The sequence below is a fragment of the Aotus nancymaae genome, unplaced genomic scaffold (assembly GCF_030222135.1).
Source record: "Aotus nancymaae isolate 86718 unplaced genomic scaffold, 86718_ANA_hifiasm-v0.15.2.pri h1tg000103l, whole genome shotgun sequence".
Taxonomy (NCBI): domain Eukaryota; kingdom Metazoa; phylum Chordata; class Mammalia; order Primates; family Aotidae; genus Aotus; species Aotus nancymaae.
This window is the reverse complement of record NW_026988518.1, coordinates 4,483,761-4,510,238: the sequence shown is the minus strand read 5'-3', so window position 1 is coordinate 4,510,238 and position 26,478 is coordinate 4,483,761. Positions and strand designations below refer to the sequence as shown.

Here is a 26,478-nt window from a genome sequence, read left to right as displayed (position 1 = left end):
ACCCTCTTGGTAAAAATGATCTCTTGCCTACATGTGGCCTACACTTTTAGTCTTACATCATAAAACTCTTGGCCACATTCTGTACTTCATTCAGCCTGCCTTCTTTCCATCTTCCCTCCTATATCTGCCTGGCTCCTGCCACTCACCAAGGCAGCTAACTCACCTGGGGTCCCATGGGAAGGTCTAGACAGGGCCATCCAATGAGTTCATGCGTCCTGAGTGCTTCTGCCTTCATGAGCCCCTCTTCCATAAACATCAAAGTAAAAATTCTCTTTTATGACTGGGCTGGTATCCAGATGAATCTATTAACATTATATGCTAAACCATTTTCTTTAACCTCAAAGTTTTCTTTTTCTTCTACTTTTAAAATAAATTAAAACATTTTCATAGACCCCTAAAAGTATTGTGGGCCCTAGGTCCTGCAACTACCGTGCCTAATGGATACATTGGTTGTGGGTCTAGTCACCAATTGGCAAAACGCTATTGCTGACCAGAAAGTCAGACAAAATTAGTCAATAAATACCCTCTTTGGCTGATCGTAATCTGTCTGTGAGTGACTTTTCTAGGAGTTTAAGACTTCTGCCCTTTTACTTTGACTGCTATAATCATCACTCAGTTGTCACTTGGTAATTGCCTAATTATATTATTTGGTGATAAGTGAAGTTTCTAAGCGACAAACGCTTCCAAACAGCTGTGATTGAATTTGTTTTTGATACTTTATTTAATTTACAATTGCATTTGTAAAATCAGAATTAGTCTAATTTATTTAATGACCCCCATCACAGGCTGTAGGATATTTTCTGAGGGTTTTTAATTATACATGAATAAACACCATAATTTTAGAGGGGTTCAAGTGAAGTAGGCATTCACATAATTCCCACCATTGGTTCTCAGCTAAGGATTTAGTAATTTCGCCTTGCTACAGTAAAAATCTTCTTAATAAATACAAAATGTTTTTTCCAAAAGGTTGAATTCATCTAGTAATTTAGAGATCTATCTTTCTCTTTAAAGTTTTGGAATCTAGTTTTTGACCTTTTCTATTCTGTTCCCAGGATAAATATATTTCTTTGGATGAAGTTAATGATGTTATAACTGATCCTGAACAAAAGGTTAAGTTCTTATAAGGACCAAAATCGAATTTTTGGTTAATTTGTTAAAGGGGTTTTATCTATGTTTTTGTTTTTCCTCTAAATGTAAGTGTTCCTTTAGTTAGCCTTACCTTAAAGGGAATTTGTATTATGTTTCACTCTCTTAGGGAGACCATGATGATGACATTTGGAAGAATCTCAGTAGACAAGAATGAAATTCCATTTTTTCCCCACTTTGCTAACAACTCAGTGTTCTGAAAAGTCTGGAATGCACTATGAAAAGTTTGTGTTTAGTGAAATGTTGTACAATTGGCCAATCCAGTAAGTCTTGGGAAATGTCCTAGGAGCTTGGCAAGAAGAAGTTCTCAAGAGAGCCTGAATGCTGCCAATTTCCAATTGGCCAAGACACATTACAAGGACAACCGTCTCTCTGAGCAACCTGGCATTTCCACTCCAATTGGAATCTGCAACGGGAAGATGCACAGGGGAAGAAGATTAAACAAACCTTTTCAGATTTCTGGTCCAGGTGAATCTTTCATTTATCTGGTCTGCTTTCCTCTTCTTTTGATCACTGACCATTTCCACTATTAGGGAACACCAAGCACGTTGCAGGTTCGTTTTTAGAACTGATCAACAGCAAGGAAAATGCAAGATGAGTGAACTGATCTATCTTTATACATAAACACAAGGCATTTAACCTGCCTGAACAGTTCAAATTGTTGCTAATAAAATTTTAGATCTGCTGTGTGAGGCAACCTGCCTGTCATATTGGCTGTTGCTCAAGTAGCTCCCACCCTGAATGTGTGTTTAGGAAACATGACAGCTGTGCTCTTTGCCTGGCTGCTTCCATTTATGAAAACTTGGGGGTAAATTGCAGTCACCCCCATAGGCCATTTACTGTGAATCTTCTTTTCTAGGCACAGCCAAGAGTAAATGCCCCTAACAGAATCGAACAACAGTCATTCAGGGTCTACCTGAAATAGGTTTAATTTGCTTTTTACAAAAAAGGTGTCAGGAAATGAAAAAATTTGCCTAATTGGAATTCTAAAAAAATATATTGTTTTTCTTAAAACAATGCCCATTTTATGTGATATTAACAGTCGCTTCTGATGGTAGCTTCTTTAGGGAAGTAAGACAAAAATATCCAATTATACCAAGTAAAATTCGTCACCTGAAGTTTATCTTTTGGGTGTGGCTGGGGAGGGATTAGAGGGCTTGGAGCCCACACATGCCCCTTTGGCAAATCTTATCTCATTCTATCTTGTAAGCATCATAATGCTGTCATCTCTGAAAACAAAGCCTAGCAGCAGATGAGTTGAGACAGTTCCTCCAGTGTGGGGTATTAATTCATCTTTGTCTGTAGAATACTGGTTTCCGTTATCACCATGCTCCTCCTGTCCCTGCATCTTTCAAAGTGCTTCTGGGATTTTGCTTGTGCCCTGTGGCTCTTATCAGAATAGTCTCTGCCCTGTCTTGTGCAGTCAGCACAGAAGGGGAGCCAGAGAGACTCTGGAGCAAGCTCTGCCACATTTCCCAAGTTCTCATCTTTGTCCATGTTCCTACAGTCTGAAAGCCATGCTTTGAAAACTTCCCCTTCCCCTACCTTTTTAGTTCCTAGTACAGTCTCACTATTGTGAACCCCTGAGCCACTGTAAAAATACTAATCTAATGGGGCCCAAAGCATCCCATATAAAAAAAGCAAACAAGCATGTCTGATCATAGAGTAATGAGACCTGTTAGGAGGAATACATGAAATGTCCATGTTGATCTCCAATCATCTGATAGAGACCTTCACTTGCCCCATTAGTCATTTATGAGACCTGCATCAGCTCACTTCACCCTGGGCAGTAGTTCTCTGGATGTCCATTTCTGACAAGTTTTCTCTGGCTGCTTGGCCCACAGTGGCTTGTCAAACAGGAACAATGGAACTTTATTTTAGCCAGGCTAGTATTTACCTAGATCACCACCTCTTCTACCTTTATCATATCAACTTAAGTTCCCATCAAAACCTGATGAACCCCATGAATCCTTGATAGGGCACTGCCAACCCACGAGGAGGGCTTGGCCCTGTTGCTCAGCGTCTGGGATATAAAGGACTTTCACTGTGCCTAAGTAAACAATATGTTTTCTTATCAGTTTCTTAAGGTTGCTTTGGCAAGCAACTAAGGAGCAGGCTTGTAATATTTCTTACCTACTATGCTTGAAATCGCTAATGCAAAATCAATTATCTCACCATCATTGAAGACACTGTGGGAAAAGTACAAGAGTTATACTAATGGTTCATAGAATACAACTTACCCCCATGGAAGTTATGCTGCTTTATCACTAATAGTTCTCACCCTGTGCTTAACGTTGAACGATTTTCCTTTCCCAACCAGTGTCCCAGTGCCATGGTGTCACTCAGTACCTTTGTTTCTGTACACTAGGTCTATACGAGTTGAATATTTCAGGGCCGTAAAGTCATAATTATTTGTTTTCCAGTATACTCTCAGCAGTAGTTATCTCTACCATTGATCAGCCAGCAGTTTGTTTATCATCAAATCCAGCCCAAAGTAATCTGCAGCTATAGCCAGGGCATTGTCCTTCGTTGTGAGACACAGGAATTGTTTCCTATGGCCATAGGTTTTTCCAGGGTCAAACCAGGCTGCTGCTACAGAAAGGTATGAAGCAATGTCATGGTATGAAGAAATGTCCTGGGGAAGTACTGAGAATTAAAACTTGGTCTCAATTTTTTAAAGGGACGTAGAACACTAAATGACTGCTGGTCTTTAGGGTTTCTACTAATATTTATTACAGTCGCTGAAATGTTTTGGGGGCTTTCTATGTGCCAGGCTCTGCAATATGGGATTTACTATACAACCTCCTTAAATCTTCACCTCCTGATGAGGTGTTAATAATAGTTTCCCCATTATACAAATGCAAAACTGAGTGGTTAAAGAATTTCTCAAAAATAAAGCCAGTTCATTGTGGAAAGTGTTGGTGAAAGGTCAAAATAGATTTGGTGGGTTCTGGCGTTCAGCATCACCTAACGTTATCAATCTTGGACCAAGTGCAGGACCACCTTTACCTGAATCCTGGATCTACAGCTCACTGAAGGTTTTCTTTTTTTAAATTCTGCTTCTTTGTTGATAAGATGGATTTACTAAGAGCATCTGTAGCAGTGGGTTGTAAAGACTGAAGGGATACTAATAACAGTGACACTTATGAATGCTTATCCTGTGCCAATCATTGTGTCTAAGTTCATTGAATATATCTGCTTATTTAATTCTGATCATAAGCCTGTTAGGTAGATAATACTGTCTGTCCCTTCTAGAGACAAGGAAGCTGAGGTTCACAGAAGTGAAGTAACTTTCCCAAGGTTATGTAGAGAGTAAACATAGCTGGTCTATGAGCTCTTGCCCAAATGCAGCTGGTCTATGATTACATCTCCTGTCCAACAACAGGAAGATAAATTACAACACTGAAGGAACTGTCTCAACTCATCTGCTACTAGGCTTTGTTTTCAGAGATGATGCTGTTGACAATGCTTAAAAGATAGAGATCAGATTTGCCACAGGGGCATGTGTGGGCTTCAAGCCCTCTAATCCTTCCCCAGCCAGGCATTTGGTACTTGGAACCACCTTTACACCATTGCTTTCAGTAACATGAGCAAAGCACTTGCACAGTGCCTTGCCTCGTGGTAACCAATCAATAAATGTTAACCATTTAAGAATATAACCACGTCAGGCATTATGCTAGATATTTAACATATATTATTTATAAAATTCTCTGGACAACCTAATAAGGTATCAATGAACCCAATTTTGCATATTCAGATATCAAATTGCAGATTAAATATTAGGTTACAACTTTATACTTTGTCCAAGGTTACATCTCTTGCTCAACATCACATTCCAAGTGGGTAAGTATATTGGGCAAATATACTCCAAAACCTGTGGCTTTGACTGGTCTGCCAGCCTATACATGCTATTTTTAGAAATAACAATCTCAGGCAGTGGCATGTTTTGATGCAAGCCTATTACTTTTACTGTTTCTCTCAAAAGCTCCCATGTAGTCTTTCTGATACTTATTTAGGTTTAGTTTCTCAAACATTATAGTAAAGCATAATAATGAAATTGATCATGTATTACTACTTCTGTTTTTTCTTTGACCTCTCTGCCCCAACACAGTCTCCACATTCAGTGTTTCTCATCTCACTGGGTATATTGATGCTACAGGAACCATTTTGCATTCTAGGGCTTTGCTGCACCTCACTTTGGGGTGATATATCAGACAATCAGTCACAGCAAGATACTAAGTGCCAGATGTCACTTTGTTAGTTAGGATCATCCTTTGAACATCTGTCTCTAGTCCTGAAAGGGGAAATGCCCTAATGTGCAGAAAACATGGCTTTTTGTAAGGAAGCATCCAGGCTGCTAATTAGTCACCAGGAGTAATCCAAGGAAATAAACTTACCCCAAAGGAAACTAGCCATATTCTATAACTTGATAGTATTTTCAATGGGTGAAAATGAGAGGAGGCTGTATACTCTAAGGAAAACTTATTGGATGGCTTCTCTTGTCTTTTTTCAATCCTAGTGGCTACTGGGGTTTTCCTAGGACCTTTTTCATTTTTTGATTAATCAGAATATTTAGAGAAGGCTTGTTATGGGAAAGCAGCTGTGCTGTATACTGTGGAAACTTTCATTGTAGGACCTTTGTCCTTGGGGAGTTACTATTAAACACAATTTGCTTTACATGTCTTTGCAGAGTTGAAATTATTTTGATTCACTAATTTATCCATTCATTAAAATTTTTGGTATTACATGCCTAGTATATCTTTAAGAGAACCAGAATCATGGTAACACTGAAATGTACATTCTTTACAAGTTCTGTCTTTAGTACATCAAACGTAGGGGCTAACCAGGGAGATCATTACCTTGTACTGGTTTCCTATTTCTGCTATAACAAATTATCACAAACCTAATGGTGTAAAACAGCACAGATTTATTATCTTATAGTTCCAGAGGTTGAAGATCCAAAGTGGATTTTGCTGGGCCCAAATCTGTCTATCAGCCAGGCCGTGAAACCTCTGTAGGTTCTTCCCTTTTTCACCTTCTAGAGACCTCGTGCATTCCTTGGCTCATGGCCTCTTTGTCTGTCTTCAGATCTCAGACCTCTGACTCTGGCCCTCTGCCTCCATCATCACAGCTCCTACCTTTTGTGACTCTTGATTTTCCTGTGTCTCTTATAAAAACGCTTGGGAACCTTGTAATTACGTTGGGACTATCCACATAAGCCGAGATAATCCTCCTACCTCAAGATCCTTAATTTAATTACATCTGCAAAGTACCTTTTACCGTGAGTATTAGTTTCCTAGGACTGCCCGGTTCCCTCTGAGAATCTCGCTAGAGTCCTTCCTTATGTTCTCCTTGCTTCTGGCAGTGGTGGCAACTCTTGGCATGCCTTGGCTTGCAGCTGTATCACTCCAATCTCTGCCCCTTGCTCTCACATGGTTTCTTTTCACATAGCCTTCTTGTGTTTGTTTTCACATGGCCTCTTCCTCTTCTTATGAAGACACAAGTTATATTGGGTTAGGGCTCACCTTAGTAACCTCATCTTAGTTTGATTACATCTGTGTATTAGTCAGGGTTCTCTAGAGAGACAGAACTAGTGAAATATATATATGTATATATGTAAAGGGGAGTTTATTAAGTATTAACTCACATGATCACAAGGTCCCACAATAAGCCATCTATAGGCTGAGGAGCAGGGAGAGCCAGTCCAAGTTTCAAAAGTTAATAACTTGAAGTCTAATGTTCAAGAGAAGGAAGCATCCAGCATTGGAGAAAGATGTAGGCTGAGAGGGTAAGCCAGTCTCACCTTTTCAACATTTTTCTGCCTGCTTGTATTCTAGCCATGCTGTTAGATGATTAGATTGTGGCCACCCAGATTAAGGGTGGCTCTGCTTTCCCCAGCCCACTGACTCAAATGTTAATCTCCTTTGACAACAGCCTCACAGACACACCCAGGATGAATACTTTGTATCCTTCAATCCAATCAAGTTGACAGCATTAACCATCATAAATCCATCCCGTGTTAACTTGAACCCATATAAATCTCCTAGGATCATAAATAATCTCCAAATAAAGATAGTAATAAGGCCATAATTACACCTAACATAATACATCTATCCTTCATACAACCAGAAACACACCAATCCCCAACCCAAATACTATTACATAAAGTTAATAATACTTAAATGCTAATGCAAAGTCAATAAAGCTTACGTCATATGATAAAGGAGAAAGGAAATAAAACAAAGATATTTTCTCAGTACAAGTGTATAAGTGCACATATTTTTAACAAAAGAAGGAGGAAACTCGTGACAATTACAGTCCTCATTTCTGCATCTGGTCACATGGCTGTAGCTGGTATTGATGACGATCTTCTTCTACTGCCCATTCTGTATTCCTTTTGCCTTCAGCAAGTACCTCAACAGGTCATGACCCAAACCTTCATTCCTGAAGGGTCTAGGTATTTGTAGTCCTGCCTGGATTGGGCTATTGTAGTTTCCCATTGACCTTAATTAAAGGACATGGTCATACTAAGAGATGCTCTAATAGATCTCCTGTATTCTGTGTGCACTCTTCCTTACTTCCATTGTGGAGTAGTAGACTGATTTCATCTTATAGTCTAGGTCAATCACCCCAGCCAACACTGTAACTCCCTTCTTAGCCTGTTGACTTAAAGGTAAGAGGAGCCCAACGTGTCCAGGTGGCAATCTTAACTTCCAGTTTAATGGAATCATTGTTCTGTCTCCTGGTGGCAGCATTCCTCCCTCTGGAACTAACACCACTAGGCCAGCAGAATGTAAAGTCACAGGAACAGGAAGCAAAAATTTTGCTAGTGGGTCGCTAGTGGTGATGGTGAGTGATGCCACTTCCACCTCTTGATTCCTGGACCTGTGAATCCTGGCTATGGGAGAAGCAGTACCATATGTTGGATGCTAATTCCGAGCATATGTGGCCTTCTGGAGAATTTTGCTCCAGCCCTACAAAATACTATCACCTAGTAGGCATTGTAATTGTGACTTCAAAAGGTCATTCCACCGTTCTATCAATCCAGCTGCTTCAGGATGATGGAGAACATAGTAAGACTACTGAATTCCATGAGCATGAGTCCACTGCTGCACTTCTTTAGCCATAAAGTGAGTGTCTTGGTCAGAGGCAATGCTGTGTGGAACACCATGACAATGGATAAGGCATTCCATGAGTCCACGGATGGTAGTCTTGGCAGAAGCATTGCATGCAGGATAGGCAAACCCATATCCAGAGTAGGTGTCTATTCCAGTGAGGACAAACCTCTTCTTTTTCCATGACAGAAAAGGTCTAATATAATCAACCTGCCAGCAGGTTGCTGGCTGATCACCTCAAGGAATGGAGCCATATCGAGGGCTCAGTGTTGGTCTCTGCTGATGGCAAATTGGGCACTCAGCAGTGGCTGTAGCCATGTCAGCCTTGGTGAATGGAAGTCCATGTTGCTGAGCCCATGCATATCTTCCATCCCTGCCACCATGGCCACTTTGTTCATAGGCCCATTGGGCAATAACAGAGGTGGCTGGTGAAAGAGGCTGAGTAGTGTCCACAGAACAGGTCATCTTATCTACTTGATTACTAAAACTTTCCTCTGCTGAGGTCACCTGTTGGTGAGCACTCACATGGGATACAAATATCTTCACAGTTTTTGACCACTCAGAGAGGTCCATCCACATACCTCTTCCCCAAATTTCTTTGTCACCAATTTTCCAATCATGCTTCTTCCAAGACCCTGACCATCCTGCCAAACCATTGGCTACAGCCCACGAATCAGTATATAATTGCAGATTTGACCATTTCTCCTCCCACACAACATTCACAACCAGGTACACTGCTCAAAGTTCTGCCCACTGGGAAGATTTCCCTTCCCTGCTGTCCTTCAGGGATGTCCTAGAAAGGGACTATAGTGCTGCAGGTGTCCTTTATCGGCTGGTGCCTGCATATTGTGCAGAAACATCTGTGAACCAGGCCCTAGTCTTCTCTTCCTCTATCAAGTGACCATAGGGAACTCTCCATGAGGCCATTGGTGCAGGTTAGAGAAGAGAAGGCAAGGTGTCAGAAGTGGAGTCCATGGGCATTTGAGCTACTTCCTCATGTAACTTACTTGTGCCTTCAGGACCTTCTTGAGCCTGATCATGTACATACTACTTCATTTGATGATGGAGTGCTGCTATGCATGACTCACTTTATGCTAGATGGGTCAGAAAGCACCCAGTTCATGAGATGCAGTTCAGGTCACATGGTGACTTGGTGACCCATAGTCAAATATTTAGTTTCCACCAAAGCCCAGTAACAGGCCAAGAGCTGTCTCTCAAAAGTAGAGTAGTCATCTGCAGAAGATGGCAGGACCTTGCTCCAAAATCTTAGCAGCCTCTGCTGTGATTCACCTATGGGGGCCTGCCAAAGGCTCCACACAGCATCCCTATCTGCCACTGACACCTGAAGCACCACTGGATCTGCTGGGTCTTATGGCCCAAGTGGCAGAGCAGCCTGCACAGCAGCCTGGACCTGTTGCAGAGCCTTCTCCTGCTCTGGACCCCACTCAAAACTGGCAGCCTTTCAGGTCACTTGATAAATGGGCTGGAGTAATATATCAAAATGAGAAATGTGTTGTCTCCAAAATCTCAATAGGCCCAATAGGCATTGTGCTTCTTTCTTGGTTGTAGGAGGGGCCAAATGCAGCAACTTATCCTTCACCTTATAAGGAATATATAGACAGGCTCCACACCACTGGAACCCTAGGAATTTTACTCAGGTAGAAGTTTCCTGAATTTTAGCCAGATTTATTTCCCATCCTCTGTCACGCAAATGTCTCACCAATAAGTCCAGTGTGTTTGCTACTTCTTGCGCACTGGATCCAATTAGCAGAATGTCATCAATGTAATGGACCAGTGTGAAACCTTATGGAAGTAAAAAGCAACCAAGATCTCTTTGAATGAGATTATGACACAAAGCTGGAGAGTTGATATACGCTTGTGGTAGGACAGCAAAGGTATATTGCTGGCCTTGTCAGTTGAAGGCAAATTGCTTCTGGTAAGCCTATGGATATGAATGGAGAAAAAGATGTTTGCCAAGTCAATGGCTGCATACCAGGTACCAGGAGATATGTTAATTTGCTCAAGCAATGAAACCACATCTGGCACAGCAGCTGCAACTGAAGTCACCACTTGGTTAATCTTATGATTATCCACTGTCATTCACCAAGATCCATCTGTCTTCTGCACATGCCAAATGGGAGAGTTGAAGGGGGGTGTGGTGGGAATCACCACCCCTGTGTCTTTCAAGTTTTTGACGGTGACACTTATCTCCACAATCCCTCCAGAGATGCAATATTGTTTTTGATTTACTATTTTTCTAGGTAGAGAAACCTCTGGGAAAGAGGTTCAATTGACTCACAGTTCTGCAGGATGAGGGAGGCCTCGGGAAAGTTACAGTCATGGTGGAAAGGGAACCAAACGCATCCTTCTTCACATGGCAGCAGGAAGGAGAAGTGCTGAGCAAAAGGGGGAAAAGCCCCTTATAGAACTGTCAGATCTCATGGAAATTCACTCATGATCATGAGAACAGCATGAGAATAACTGCCCTCAGGATTAAATTACTTCCCACCGGGTTCCTTCCATGATATATGGGGATTGTGTGAATTATGATTCGAGTTAAGATTTGGGTGGGAACTCAGAGCCAGGCCACACCATCTGTGTAGGTAAGTGCTTGTAGTGTCACATCCCAGAGTCCTTGGATGGAAATTTGCAGAAATTGTGTTAGAATCATTGAGTAACAAAGATTTAGACATTTAAGTCACTAAGTTTTTTAGAGAATGCCAAGGCCTGGCTCTATGGCCTTGAGTAAATCACCTTTTAAATTTGACCTTAGTTACCTGATCTTTGGATCAAGATTATTAGACAAATCCAAAATAAAATTGGCCAATGACTAATTAAGAATCCTAATGAACCATATAAGTACCAAGAGGCCCAGAAGGCAGAAGCAGCACTTGTGTTAAAAGCCGCCTGGTGGACCACAGCCGTGGGCGTGCAAACACAGGAGCGAGACGACGTTATTGCCTACTGGCCCTTGATCTCTTCCTCAGCATGACAGAATACTTAAAAGTTAGCTTCTTTTCTTCAATGATAGAATTTAAAATCTAAAGCCTATATTTCTTCTTTAGTACCAATTATTCAAAAAAAAAAATAGAACGTTTCAGCTATTTTAGTCCTTCTTGCATTTTCTCTACTTTTCATTTGCTCTTTAAACTTCCAGTACCCTAAGATGAAATTTTTTCTTTAATTAATAAAGAATGCATCAAATATTTCAGCAACCTCACACACCCTGTTGTTAAATTCACAGTTGTCATGGAGAGATGAAAAAAGATAAGATATGGAATCTCCCAAAACCCCAGTTAGGTCAAGTGGTATTTTATTTTAGAGACGGAATCACAAAACCTTCACAGATCTGTATCTCTAAATAGATTGGGTATTTGCTAATGCGCTGGGTTAAAAGGAATGGCTGACTTTGCGGTCGCTTAAGACACAGACAGTAGGAAAAGTTTGGAAAAGTAAATTTGGAATTGTTTTGTTGCTCTGTCCTGCATCTGTGACGTAAGGTGCATACTCATTGAGGAGCCCTTACTTTCTTTTGAAAGGTTTTTCTGTGCAAAGGGGGAAATCTATCACACAGATTCATGCACCGAGACCCTGACACATGGGCATAATCTTGCCCAGCTCTGTCCTCCCCCTTTTTTCATCCCCTGTGTGACTTAGGGGATAAGTTGGCCTCTTGACCTAAGATTACTGACCTATACATGAAGGATTGGGCAAGTCTTTAAGAAATCTATCTTTCTTGGAGGCTAAAGGAATGATCTCTTCATTACCATTTGTTGCTGTACTGAGGACATCTGTGGAAAATATTACTTCTTTGTGCATGGTGGCTCACTGTAGCTTTGACACTGCCTCATGGGCCATAATAAGGAATATATGGTACAAGAAATAATGTGGAAAGAAAGTCTAGATCCTCTGAATGGTAGCCTGGGTGGGGCCCACTTTCTAAATATTTTGTGGTAATCAGAAGCATTACACAGAAAACTCTCAGAATTTCTCAAAGTGTGTTCTCTGCAAGATGAATTATAGAAGTTGTATCAGTTATGATGGTGCTTTTTGGCAAATATACTTGTCCCTCATTATCTGAGGGGGATTTTTCCCATGACCTTGTGGATACCAAAATTCGTGGTTGCTCAAGCTCCTGTTACAAAAGGGCAGTGTATTTGCACATAACCTATGCACACTCTCTCCTACACTTTAAATCATCTCTAGATTACCTATATTACCTAATACAATGTAAATATCATGTATATAGTTGTCATAATGTATTTTTAAAATTGTATTGTTTTATTTTTGCGTTATTTTTATTTTTTTTCTGAATATTTTTGATCCATGGTTGACTCTAATAGAAAACTCGATTAGCTTGCCACTCACTGTGTGATTCATCAACCAGCACTGGCATCTCTTGGGAGCTGGCTAGGGGCCCCAGCCCGATCTACTGAACCAGAATTTGCATTTTAACAAATCCCCAGGTGATTCAGACCTATTTAAGTCTGAGAAGCGCTTTCCTTCTTACCATACTCTCATACACTGAAGGCGTTTACTTATTTGATACAATGAGACATCCTGGAGTAGGCAGTTCTGAGTTAGTACAATGTCTCAGTGATTACATCAGAGACCCAGGATTTCACCATCTTTCTGCTTCACCATCCTAGACATGTAGGGCTTTGCTTTTATTAACTGGCTTTAGAATCACAAGGTGGGTATTGGACCACTGACTTCTAGTCAAGAGGAAAGGTAACCAGGAAAAGATAAAAGGGACTTTCTCTTGGGAGGCCTGGCTTTTCTATTCTGGAAGGGCACCTGCCTCACGAAGCACCATCTCTTATTTCTTGTAACTGTGGTGAACAGCTAAAGTTAGACATCAGGGAAGCTGAAGTATGAAGTATTTAATGTTTTCTATACAACAGATGAAACGGGAAAAGTAAGTTGTTCTTGGGTGGCTAATCCACTGTCTCTGCTGTATTTGTTAGTACATGTTGATAGATAAAAAAATGGCCAAATAAATGTGGAAAATGTATTTAAATAGATTTCTTTTATATAGGACCACTCAAAGTTTTAATATACCAGGCTTCATTATAAATCTCCCAGGAGAAATATAGTTAATGGTGTTTCCACTTACCTGATCCCAGAACCCCCTTTTTGCAGGAAAATCTTTTCTGCCAACAAAATCAAATGATAAAAAAAGGAAAAAAGATTCATAATATTGTCTCTGTCCAATTATTCAACCCTGTTGTTAGAGTACAGAAGCTGTGGGCAATAGGTAATGAATTTGGCCCTCTGCAGACCAGATTTTGCCCATAATTTCGTGACCTCTGTTTTATAGTTAGGCACAACAGAAATATGGTCAGCAGTGATACAACCACAACAACATCTATTAATATTCATATGGCACCCTAGAGTCTATAAACATTTTTAATATAACTATATATCTATATTATATACCGAATATAAAATATATCTATATGTAATGTAAAATATATTATATGTAGATATAGACATATACACACAATCCCTTCTGATTCTAACAAACACTGTTTTATGGTTTTTTGGAAAATCCGCAGTGTCATTCTGTAAACTTCCTTAAATAATTGAAACATTCCCTAGGGCTCTGGATATTATACTTAGCTAATTGTAGTAACAGTATAATACTTTGAATTTATACTTTTTCTTCCCAAAGTGCTCAGAGAATTTCTTAATTTGACTTTCATAATTGTCCTTTGAGAGGATCCAGCACCCAGTCAATTATTCACATGAGCCTTTGAAAGTATTTCGTATACTTTGAATTTATTATTGTACTTTGCAGTTTGCAGTCCTTAAATCACTACCACCCCCGCCATCTCCCCTTTCATGTATACTGGACTATTAAAGGCAGATTGGACTGTTAAAGGCAGCTCAACTTCACTGATAATAAGTGCCACTGTTATACTGTGGACATGGGTCTATCGTGGCATCTATGGTGTTTTAGTGCATGTGTTTATTTAAATGCTTATGTTTCTTCCCTAAGAAACAATAAACCACATTAGGGTTGGGCATGCCTGTGTTCTGTTGGTCTCTGTCTTCAGCGTCAACCAGAGAGCGTAACATATGAATGTTGTCAAGTGAAGTGCTCTGTGTTAATAGCGGGGGTGGGGAGCCACAGGGGGCAGCAAGGGTGACTTCCCAGCTACTGGGCTGCCCTCGGGGTTTCAGAGTCACTGTCTTCTGTCCTCACAGATGCACTGTCTACATTGCTGTAGTTGGCCATCCATTCCAACTCTGCTGGTATTTTCTGTCATGTCAGAGCAATGAGAACAGATCCCAAGGCGACTGCAATGATGTACCTGTGGATTGAGTTCAGGCCATTAAATTGCCATCATGCGACCTATCTAATGTCATTATAGTCCAGCTTCAGCAAAGCAGAGCAATAGAGAAAAAAATGACACAATTACCAATGTATGTGTTCTCAGACTTTCAAAAGAGCCTGAAGGAAGAAGTGTCTGTAATAGATGGAACGGTACACACACACACACACACACACACACACACACACACTCTCTCTCTCTCTCTCTCTCTCTCTCTCTCTCTCTCTCTCTCTCTCTCTCTCTCTCACAGAGCCATGTTTTCCAAGGGGACGTTTGTAAATTGTGGAGGAAAGGAATTACTAAACTAAGGTTTCTGTTTGGATGTGAGCTCAGTTCACTCTCTCTGTAACTCTCTCTAGTCAAGTCTCTTTTCCAGGGGCTTATGGAAGAAATTTTGCAAATTCAAAAGTGGGAATGTTGAAAAGCTGAAGCCCTTAAATCATTTATCTGGTGACATATGTTTCCTGGTATTTTACTTTGAGATTAACAAGAAGAAAGAGCTACATTTTTGTTGGATTACAAATTGGGCTACAGCACATACTCGATGGAGTATAACAGACCCTGTGTAATTTTACATTGAATATACTGCATCTTGGATGTGCTAAGTATAAAGTGACTCCTAGAAGTGTTTTGGTAGTTTTGACTCAGAACCTTTCCCCTGAAAAGTTTTTTTAGGAATGTTCAAATGATTTCTTACTTTTGCAAGTTTCCCAGCTGACATCTTGCATGATTTATTGTTCCGATCTTATTTCTCAGTATTCAGATGCTTTTTCTTTGTTTTGTTGTTGTATTGGCCTCATTTCTTAGGGAAAGACTTGTAAAATTTCCACTTCTCTTAGCTTCTTATAATTTAATATCAGTCTCTCGTCACCTCGTCTTGCAAATAGGCCTGGGAACTTTGGGCATCTTTATGCCTTAAAATTATCTTTAAAATGCCTCCCACCTCCTCTCTAATTAACTGCAATCAGGAAGGCTAGTTGGTGGACACATGGTGTCGTAGCTCTGTGAAATGCTGCCTGATGGCTATAAACACAGCCATATGTTCTCTGTGAAATATGGCTATAATCACCAGCAACAGGAACAGCTGATAGAAGATGAAGGCTCGGCTCTTCTTGTCCTCCTGTGTTATTTGCAAAACCTGTGAGGCACTTTGCAGATTGGGTGAATGTTTTCTCTTTGCCATCACTGCTTCTGCTAAATTTCCTTTGTATTTTAGCTTCAGTTCTTTCCGATATACATTTGAGCTTGAAATGGCAGTTATTAAAGGAATATGTTTAGTACCCTCCCGTTTAACATCGCAACACTTTAATTAAGATGGCCTCTCTTGAAATCCTGCAGTACACACGTTACCCAGGTTTCTAAAGCTAAGTGGTTATCAAGAAAAAGGATAAAACCATCAAAATTTTCACAGTGAATGAACAAGAATTTCTCAGCAAAGTTCAATAGATTTGCCCTGAACTAGTGCAGCTTATAATACCCTTGAGCCTAATTGCTTTCCTGAATTTTGGCAAGAAAAATAGCTGACTTGCAATGGAGTAGAAAGAAGAGGTTTGGAAGAAAGTGTCTTTTAAGAAAATCTTCCAATGAAAATTTCAATCAATATTTTTAATGCCAGAAGATGAGATAAAATATGATATTATGTTCCTTGCACTGAGAGATTATGGATAGGGTTGTTTTTCAGTGTGGGTAGGAGAGCAGATTCAGGAGCAAAGCTGCCTCGGTATCCCTCCCACACGGCAATGCAGACAGTAAGCTATCATCCAGCATTTCAACAATGCCTCGTATCTGAGACGTAAAACAGTAGCCCTCAGATGCCACCTTCTTATTAAGCCAGGGTGGATTCCTGGTTTCATGGCTGGGCTGAGATACAGTCTGGCTTTCCCATGCAGGCACGTGAGAGAAGCCGTGTACAAGATGTGTAATGCACTCTCGGTCTCTCTACTGAATTGCATTTGGTTGTTTTGTTTATTAAAGTAACCAGACAAAACTGAGTGTACAGTTGAGGGACTGATTGCTTTTAAGCCTCCACATTCCATTTTAAGATGTTTTAGGTTGCTAATTTTGATATCAAGTTTTCTATCTCGAAGATGTGAGAGTGTGTGTGTGTGTGTGTGTGTGTGCATGTGCGTGTGTATGTATATGTATATGATATATATATTATTGAAAGCTTATTTTATTGCCTCTTCAATGCTTTGGGGGTTTTGTTAAAACAGGGCTCTCACCCTTTACCATTTTTTTGCTTTTTTTCCTTTACCTTGTATGCACCACACAGGCTATTAAACTGTGTGCAGGTGATTGATCTCTTTAATAAAAGCAAGTTCTTTAGTAAGCAAAGAGTGATAAAGATAAACAAATGTACTGGTTTGTCCAGTGCTTTGGAGATTATGGTAACACGAGGGCATCAAGAAAGCCTATTAACAGATAAGTTAGATGAAACACATCAATTTTGATTTCAGTAAGTCAGGAACCATTCGCTTTAAGTTAATTTTATCCGTGTTTTCTCTTCATTTGTAATACTTTGCGGGTTTTAACAGAAAATATTTAATAGTGTGCCGTGTAGTCCATAGATAAACGATGTTGGCAATTTCTCCACCTAACTGCTTGTCAAGCCCCTTAGCAAGGTACACACTGCCCCACAGTTTATCATCTCGATTTCTAGATTGTTTTGGAAGATCATTGAGAGGGCTGAGACTCCCCAGAGGACTGTGCTCTAATCCTGTCATATTTTTTAAAACGCTGGAAAGTATAAGGTTACATGGTAAGATGATTTTACATAGGCATCTCTTCCGCTCGTCACAATAGCGCTCTCTTTCCATGGTAACTGGCGTTTCCATGGTACACACTGCAGGCTCCTCTGGAGCAGCTGAGGGGCTTTCTGAAGATGCTCACCCACCCACAAGTGTGAGCACACTTGCCCTCTCTCTCTCTCAGGCACAGATTCAGTCCACCGTTTATGTGAAGACAGGCACATTTTCTCACAGAAATTCACCAAATGGAACAAAGCTAATTTGAAAATAAAATCTGTTTTTCTCCCTATTATGTGATAAGACAAATAGCCACTGATGTGGTCTTTTAGAGCGATCTGGAAATGTAACAAAAACCCGTACTGTCCTCAGTGACATGGATTAACAGGATAAAATCTCGGAGGCAAAATTTGACAGGGAGAACAGTCATCCCTGGACCAGATTTTCTAAATTTATTTCCATTCCTTAGACTTTGAGCTAAGTCTATAGCTCAACATCATGTTAGATGCTGTGACGCATAAAAGAAATTTATGCCCATGGGGATCTTGCTTTTGTTTGGAGGCTTGGGGGAATAAGATTTAGACATATGCAATAATTAGGAAATAATACAAGGCTGTAAATAATCAAAATACATTGTTCCCATAGGATCTCTCCAACATTTTTGGGCTTGGGGGCAAACAATGCTGCTGTTTTCTTCCCCTACCACTCCTATTCTTAGGACTAGCAACACCAAGACATTTTAGGAAGATATACCAGTTTAGGAAGATGTAGCGGCGGGAACTTTTTGAGGCACTATCTGCTTACTTTTCAAGAATAAATAAGTAGCCATTATATTGATCTTTTATTACTAATTTCATAACTGGTATCTTATCCTTTTTTAGCACAGATGTTCACTTCTCAAATTAACTTTCAAATGCTTTAAATAAAATGTACCGTTTTCATTTGGTCTGAGCAAATTGAGTTAGACTAGATCATCCTCTGAATGACTATTCTTATATTGTCTTTCTGCTTTGATGAAGCAAGGCAGTGTAGCAGAGAGCATGAGTAAGTTTGTGTGTTGGAAACTTAATCCCCAGTGCAACAGTGTTGAGAGGCAGGACCTTTAAGAGAAGATTAGAATTAAAGGTGTGATCTTACTAGTGGATTAGTTATTATGGGAATGGGTTCCCAATAAAATGGTAAGAGAAAGGCCCCCTTTCTCTTTTGCTCCGTCTCATCCTCTTTCACCTTCTTATCTAACGCCATGGGATGACACAGCAAGAAGGCCCTAATAAGGTGCTGGGACCTTGATGTTAGAATTCCCAACCTCCCAACTATGAGAAATAAATTACCTTTTAATATAATTACCCCGTCTGTGGTATTCTGTGATAGCAACACAAAACAGACTAAGAAAATAGCTTTGTGGTTAAATAAATTCATTTGAATTCTGGAGCTCTCATTTATTAGCTTTGTGGCTTTAGCCAAGTTAACTGACCTCTATGAACCAGAGCAGCAAAATGGTCTTGATACAATGGTAGTATATTTGTTTCTGTTATGGCAACCGTGAGGATTAAATGAGATACTGATATACTCAATAAATGGTAGCTTATTTATTCAACCAATGTGTATTAATTTTACACTATGTTTCAGGCATTGCCTTAATTGTGTGGATATAGCAGGATTGATTTTTGGCCTTCAGGGATTTAGCATGCAGACATTGAAGCAGGGAAACATAATGCTGTGAGATCCACTGAAATGTGGAATGACATCTAACCCCTCTCACAAAGAGTTAGCCTGGAAAAGTGGGGGAATTTGATTTTGTGGATATGAGTGATCCACTTTTCACTTGGTTTTGATCTGGGATCTGTACTTTTTCATCGATGTCTCCATGGGTAAATTTGTAAAATTTTGTGTTTCTGACAAACTGATATACAATAGTTATAGATATTTACTCAGCTTTTGTAATATCCAAACTGGAATTTCTAACTAAAGCTAATGCCGACTCACGACTCTTGAAGTCTCTCGAGATTGCTGTGGCCAGGTCCTGCTTGAAGGTCTCATCATGTATTCACTCATATACTCATTCATTAAGTTATTCATTTGACACATTTATTCAGCACCCATTATATACATTAGTAGCTATGCATTAAAGTGGAAATAAATATCAATCAGCAGATATTAATCCTATCCTCAAAGAATGGACAGTTACTGAAATTTTGGGATCTATGAGGGAACTGATGATAGGAGGGGAATGGGGTGTCTAAAATGAGGGAGCTATGTCCAATTGGCAGCTATTCTGGCACAAGATCTGTAGAAATCAGCATCATAATCTGGATCTTCCCCTTCTACCTACCTATGGATTTTCTTGGTCCCTGTTCTTGGTAAAGTATAAAGTGTAAGTGACACACTCAATTCATCATTTTTTTCAAGGAACATATATTTTGTTCCCAAATGTATCTAACACTTTTCATAAAGAGCTTTCATTTTTCTTGGTAGGAAAATATGAGAGCTGCACGGAGCAGCTAAGGAAGAACTCAAGCCTAGAGGTCCCAGTGGAGACTTAGAGTAATAAGGATAAAAATGGTGGACTGTAAGAAGTCCAAGAGAATGTTATCAAAGTGCTGTGTCTTAAATTGTACCTCAAAAGAGCAGCACGAAAACAGCAATGAGAAATTTGGGTAGGTGGAAAGGAAGGGAGAAGATAGAGACAGAATCTACATGTACCAAGGGTCAAGGCAGAAATGAGCTTGTCACATTATGCTAAGTGAAAGAAGTCAGACATAAAATACCACACACTGTATGACTGAGCTTATATAAAATGACCAGAGAAGGCCAAGCTACAAGGACAGAGAGTGGGGCTGCAGGTGGGAATGTGGATTAACTGCAAATGGGCATGAGAGATCTTCTCAAGGTGATGAAAATATTCTAAAACCAGATTTTGGTGATGCTTGCACCACCTGGTAAACTTATTAGAAATCAGCAAATTATAAACTCAGAGTAGGTGAATTTTATGGTATTTAAATTATACTTTAATTATGTTAAAATAACAACAAAAAGAAATGTTTCTTCTGTGAATAAAGACTGGTAAGGAAATTGATATGGTTACAGCTGTAGGGCCAGAGTCTCGGAGCAGAGAAATAAATTGACCAAAGTCACAGTGGCAAGAAGTAAAACTTAGATTTCAATAAAAGATAATTTGGCTCCAAGATAAGATTGGATGAGTAAAATGGTGCCAATTGGAGGAGAATATTGGATTAATGAGGAGAAGAGGATGAGTTTTATTTGAAAAGCTACCTGAAATATTTTTGACCCTTTGTAGAAAATAAGCATGCTGAAAGCAGCATTTTAGAAAGCTTAATTTAGTAGCAGGAATCACAGTTGGAATATTTTTTAAAAGCCATGATGGATGAATGAGTGCAGTTACTTAGGTGAGGTGGGTCTTGGTTAGAGTTATGAAAGAGAAAAATGGGAGGGACATTTTAAAGGAAGAAGAGTCACGCCATGTTGACTGATCCTACAGGATTATATATGAATGTGCTTTGAAAATTGACAAGTTTGTTAAAGAAATGGAAATGATTTTTTTTCTATTGAGCCTATCGAAAGCAGTAATCAAATAAGTGAAGAAACTCAAGATGTTGGGGAGGAAAGGGCTAAGTGTGGGGAAAATATCATTCAGGGGATTATGGGATGGGCTTACGAGTAGAGAAGGAGGTATTCTTATAGGAAGGTGGCTGGTCTCTTCTGGGACTGCAAAGAAGTTGATCCCACACATCACCCACATAACCTATGTGATGGATGCCATGCTGGATACTGCAGAGGTTTGCTAGGCAGAGGTTTTGGTTGTATGTGACAGAAACCCAGCTTAAAGTAATTTAAGAAAAAAGTGGAGTTTGTTGTTATACAATATTAGAGAGTCCAGGAATTGGGTGCTTAAATTTGTCATCTCTACTCTCGTCTATGTTAACTCTATCCTTAGGTCGGCTCTCCTTCCTCTGTGGCAAAAATTACCACTGACAACTTCAGATTTACTTGTTCCTTATTGTAAGAAATCCCAGAAATTGCAGAATTTCTTTCCCATGAAGTTAATGGGAAAAACAAGCTATGAGATGAACTCTGGCAGACTCCACTTGGGTCATATCACATGAGCTCACCCTTGTGGTCAAGGACACTGGTTCTCTTATTTGCTGGACAACAGCCTCGTGTCCTATTCCATGGGGACAATCAGCCTCATTCAATCTAAAGGAAAGTATGGTTTTATAACTAGAACATGGTGAAAAAAACAAACAAATCCCTAAAACTTGCTCACTACAAGATGTAGTGTTGAAAGCTTATGAACTCTTAATAAAAGGCTTTATTATTTACATTCTAGAGATATAGAAACCAAACCCTGGAAAAGTTAAGAAATATGACCAAGGGTATATGGCCACAGATGAAATAATAAAGCTGAGGTTTGAATTCAGGTCCATTTGTTCCAAAGCCTAGCTGTTTTGAAGGAAACAATGAATGTAGAACAGGTGTACGCTGAAATAAAAAGGGAAGAACATGAGAAAATCAGTTTTGGGATATTAAGTACAGGTACATGAACTTGAGAGAAGGCAGCAGTTGGCAGGGGCCAGAAGTAAGGTGGGAAACTGTGGGGGATGGGGAGAAAGAATTGGTAGTTTGGGCCTGAGGAGAAGGTCTGAAATACTCACCTCAGGTTACAAGCCAGGATTTATTTCAATGACAGGTAATCATGGACTTGCCAAGCAGGGGGAAAACCAAATTATATTTTGAGAACCAAATCTTAGAGTAAGCCAGTACTCAAGTTGTAAGCCTTTTTCAAAAAACATTCTGTTGCCTGGAGAAAACAGAGAAGTAGAGACAGTGGACATTTTATGTAGCGAACTCAGCCAACATCACCAGGAAAATACCATGGGCTTGACTCTGTATCAGCCTCTACACATAGAGGATTAAACGACAGGCACGATCCAATCAACGTTGGGGGAAGTGGGGAGGCATGTTTATGGCTGGCCTCAGTTAGGGGCTAGAGAGGGTAGAACTGAAACAGCTGAACAGGAGGTGGTCACTAACAGTGAGGAAGCTTGAATGCTCAAAGGTGTGTTAATCCTGTGAACAAGGGATTAGAGTTTGGAAGAGCTGCCAAGGAAGGAGAGAGGAAGTCAGGAATTGAAACAAAGTGAAAGACTACTCAGACTTGTCTGATCGAATGGGTCAGGGTAAAACATGCCAAGTGATGTGAGAGAATCTAACCCAGGCCAGGTCTTTTTCCAGGTAAAGGTACAGGGCAGCTTTTGATGGATACGGGTATGTTCTGATCCCTTGATAATGTAGAGTACTACAAAGAACAAAGACTTTGGAGACAGCCAATCCTGGAGCTGAACCCTGCTCTGCCACTAGCTAATTGCACAACCATAGGCAAAATATCAATGTCAGTGTTAGTCAACTCATCTAGAAAATGGAGATAGGCATAATTATGAAACTACCATATTTTGGGAACTATATTTTTATATATAGCTTATACCTATGTATACGCTAATACACACTCTCATACACAGAGAAAGAGAGGGCTTAGCATATAAAAATACTAAATAAATGGTAGCTTGCAATATTAATAGCAAACTTAGGTAAATTTTTCTCTTGAAAACTTTTAAAATTTACTCTTAAGCAAACCTTACTCTTAAGTAGATAGAGAACAAAATCCTGAATTCTGATTTGGCCTAAGAAGTAAAAACAAACAAACAAAAAAAAAAACAAAAAACCGTTTTCAAACCAGATTAACTTGCCCAAGTTATTTGGTCACTTCTTCAAATAGCCTATGTTTTATCTAACAAATTTTTACATAATAAAAATCATCCAAGTTCCCTGTAAGGTTTGTTCTTGCCGAGTTTAAAAGGAAGAAACTGAGGCCAACACAAGAAGATCCAATGTGAAGGGATTTATTCAGGCTCCCGGACGAGGTTCTGCGGTCAACAGGAGGGGCTGGAGAAGTCACATGGACTCCTCTCAGACAGGGGTTTTTATAGGGAGTGAAGGAGCTTGATTGGTTGTGGGAGAGCAGGACTACTATTGGGTGAGGTTACAAGCCTTTGTTTGCATACAGGACTTGGCTGCTATTGGCTAGAATCACTCGGCTGCTATTGGCTAGAAAGACTCGGCTGCTATTGGCTAAAATCACAAGACCCTGCTTGCATATTGGGTTCTTTAAGGGAAAGCCAGGCTGTGCGAGAAAGGGAAAAGGCAACATGCCCGAGCTTATCCGAGCTTTCGGGAAAAAAGAGGGCGGGTGTGTGTCCGAGCTCCTGGTGAGGCAATCGGCCTTACATTCCCTTTATGTTGTGGAGCCCTAAATTAGATGTACTAGTATTGGGAGAATCTATTCAATAGTCGATCTTGGATTATCTTGCATTACCTTTCCCCATGTTTGAGTTCACCTTGGATATGCTTATAGGAACAACTACTGTTTTATATGCTAATTGTGTTTCGCAAGTATCCAACTTGATTGTATACCACAGGTATCCAATCCTTCTTTCATACTCCTCAACCTTATGACTATCTGATCACTATGCTTAAGAAGCATGAGCAGTGTTTTTTAAAAATCTGGGCCAGGCGTGGTGCCTTATGCCTGTAATCCCAGCACTTTGGAGGCCAAGGTGGGTGGATCAGAAGGTCAGGAGATGGAAACCATCCTGGCCAACATGGTGAAACCCTGTCTCTACTAAAATACAAAAAACTAGCCGGGTGTGGTGGCATGCTCCTGTAGTCCCAGCTACTCGGGAGGCTGAGGCAGGAGAATCACTTCAACCTGGGAAGCAGAGGTTGCAGTGAGCCGAGATCGGGCCACTGCACCCTAGCCTGGCAACAGAACAAGACTTCATCTCAAAAAAAAAAAAAATCTGTTGGCTACTTTACATCCAGTCTATGTTTGCACATTATGTCTCACGTGAATACAAAGAACAATGATCATTGAAATTCATTTGTTAATTGTTCACTCCTTCTTTCAACAAAATTTTATTCAAAACTTTTTATATCAAAGCATGACCAGGTGCAATAAGAAATACACATGAGAAGAATATATGTTCCCTAGTACAGCAAATTGGGCAAATGTTTCTCTGTCCACCTGGGCTGTGCGGTGTATGTGGAACAATCTAAACAGTTCTGTCCTTAATCAGCTAGAGATGAAAAAAAAGTCAACTAGACCTTCTTTTCCCTTCTTTGATATTTGAGATATTCTTGGAATGGTATTTCATTGCCCTTTGGTGGAATAGCTCATGAAGCCAAATAATGCTTTGTGTAAACTACAGACTTTCCGAAAGGGTGTGTTTGAGATTTTTGACTCAGCTAACTTTCATCAAGTTAAACATTGAAGATTTGGAAGGAATTTGAGCATTTGCAGAAAATTTGAACAAATTTTTGCAAATTAAGGATTAATTAAACAAAATGTATTATAGTCAACAAGTTTTTGGGAGCTTTATTTTGTGATGTATATCCCCCCCAAATTAATTTTAAAATATTATTACCAAGCAGGAGGAGTTGGTGTTCATCCCAAGTTTGCATTTCCAGCCTCGTTTATAAGTTCCCTCAGATCAGCCTGAAGGGTTTATTGAAAGCATTCAAGTACACTAAGTGCTGTCCCTTGTTTTTCACTGGAGGAAGCTGAGACTTGGAAAAGTCTACAAACCAGATTGAGACCATCAGTTTATCCAGTGGCAGTATTCAGATGTGACACCAGGTTTCTTGACTCTATTTTACTTGACATTCTTGGATCACTTGTTTTAACTTCCTAGCAATTCACAGTTTATTGTTGAACCATGCCCTCTCTGATACAACCAGTAGAATCCTATTTTTCTCATTCTCCTACTTGCCCACAGATCACCATCATATATAGATTAATTTCAGAAATATGTTTCTAAAAGGTTAGTCTTTAAATTTCCCCAACTTTCCACCAACTCCTTTTAGCTCCTCCTGAAGAGCCAGAATATTGTGAAGTTTCAGAGCAGGGGTAAAAAAGAACTGGGTTTTGGTCCCAGTTCCACTATTAGTGATGACAGAAAAGTACTTAATAGTGATAGTAGGTTGCACTGGTGTCCTGCAAAGCTTCACTCTCTTCCACTCCTTCCACGGGGGCTGTATTTTTCCACCCCAGTGATACTAGGTTTGGCCATGAAATTTACTTTATTTATAATAGGTTTATCAAGGGGAGGCTTTAACCAGAATGTTACCAACACAGAGTTTCAATGTTAAACCTACTTGCCTAGTTTGATTTGGCCTCATGTTCTTTTGCCATCAGCAGTGAGAAAAGCAAGCTCTGAGAGCTGCTAGCCCTGTAATGAAAGACTGCTTAAGCGGACCTAAGCTGATTTGCAGCCTGGAGCCTGCCTAGCCAGCTGATCCCAGTTTAGCCCACAGAGTCAAAAGTCACCCTAGCCAATTCACAAACTTATGAGTGAGAAAAACTAGTGTTTGTTGTAAGTCATCAGGATTTGGGGTTGTTTGTTATGTGGCATTAACATAGCAGTGGCTGATACCACTTTTCTGTGTCTCAAATTCCTAATCTGTATCATGAGCTAATATCTGTATTATAGTCATTTCCATAATGTTGTGAAGATTCATGGAGATGATATATGCAACATGCTTAGGACATTACCTATCACATTGTAGAAAACCACATTATTCATGATTATTTATTACAGTTTAGTAAATCATGCCCTTCCCAGTACTAAACACATCATTAAAACATGTTAATATGCTTATATCACCTGGATATAATAAAGCAAAACCTTCCAAAGGAGGAACACATGAAATATTATGATAAAGCTGTACTCATCTGTACTCATTACTGTTGGTTACACTGTCCCAACTCCCCAAATCCTCACTGGGTTAATGGACGACATGGGCCCCTTGGTGGTTAGTAGGTCTCTTCATTCTATAAAACACCTTAGCTCTTCTACCCATGCCAGCTAAGGTAGATTAAGAAAGCAGATTAAGAAATTGGCATTGAGCTCCTTTTCATATACTTGTTAGCAATTTTTATGCAACTTTTGGAGAAATGTCAGAAATGTCTGCTAAGTTCTTTGCTCATATTTATTTATTTATTTATTTATTGAAACACAGTCTCCCTGTGTCACCCAGGCTAGAGTGCATATTATTTATTTA

General features: G+C 39.8%; 1 pseudogene; it reads right to left on the bottom strand.

The window, feature by feature from the left end:
• Positions 1–7,685: 7,685 nt before the first annotated feature.
• On the bottom strand, positions 7,686–12,080 carry LOC135272070 (uncharacterized; annotated as a pseudogene).
• Positions 12,081–26,478: the final 14,398 nt, after the last annotated feature.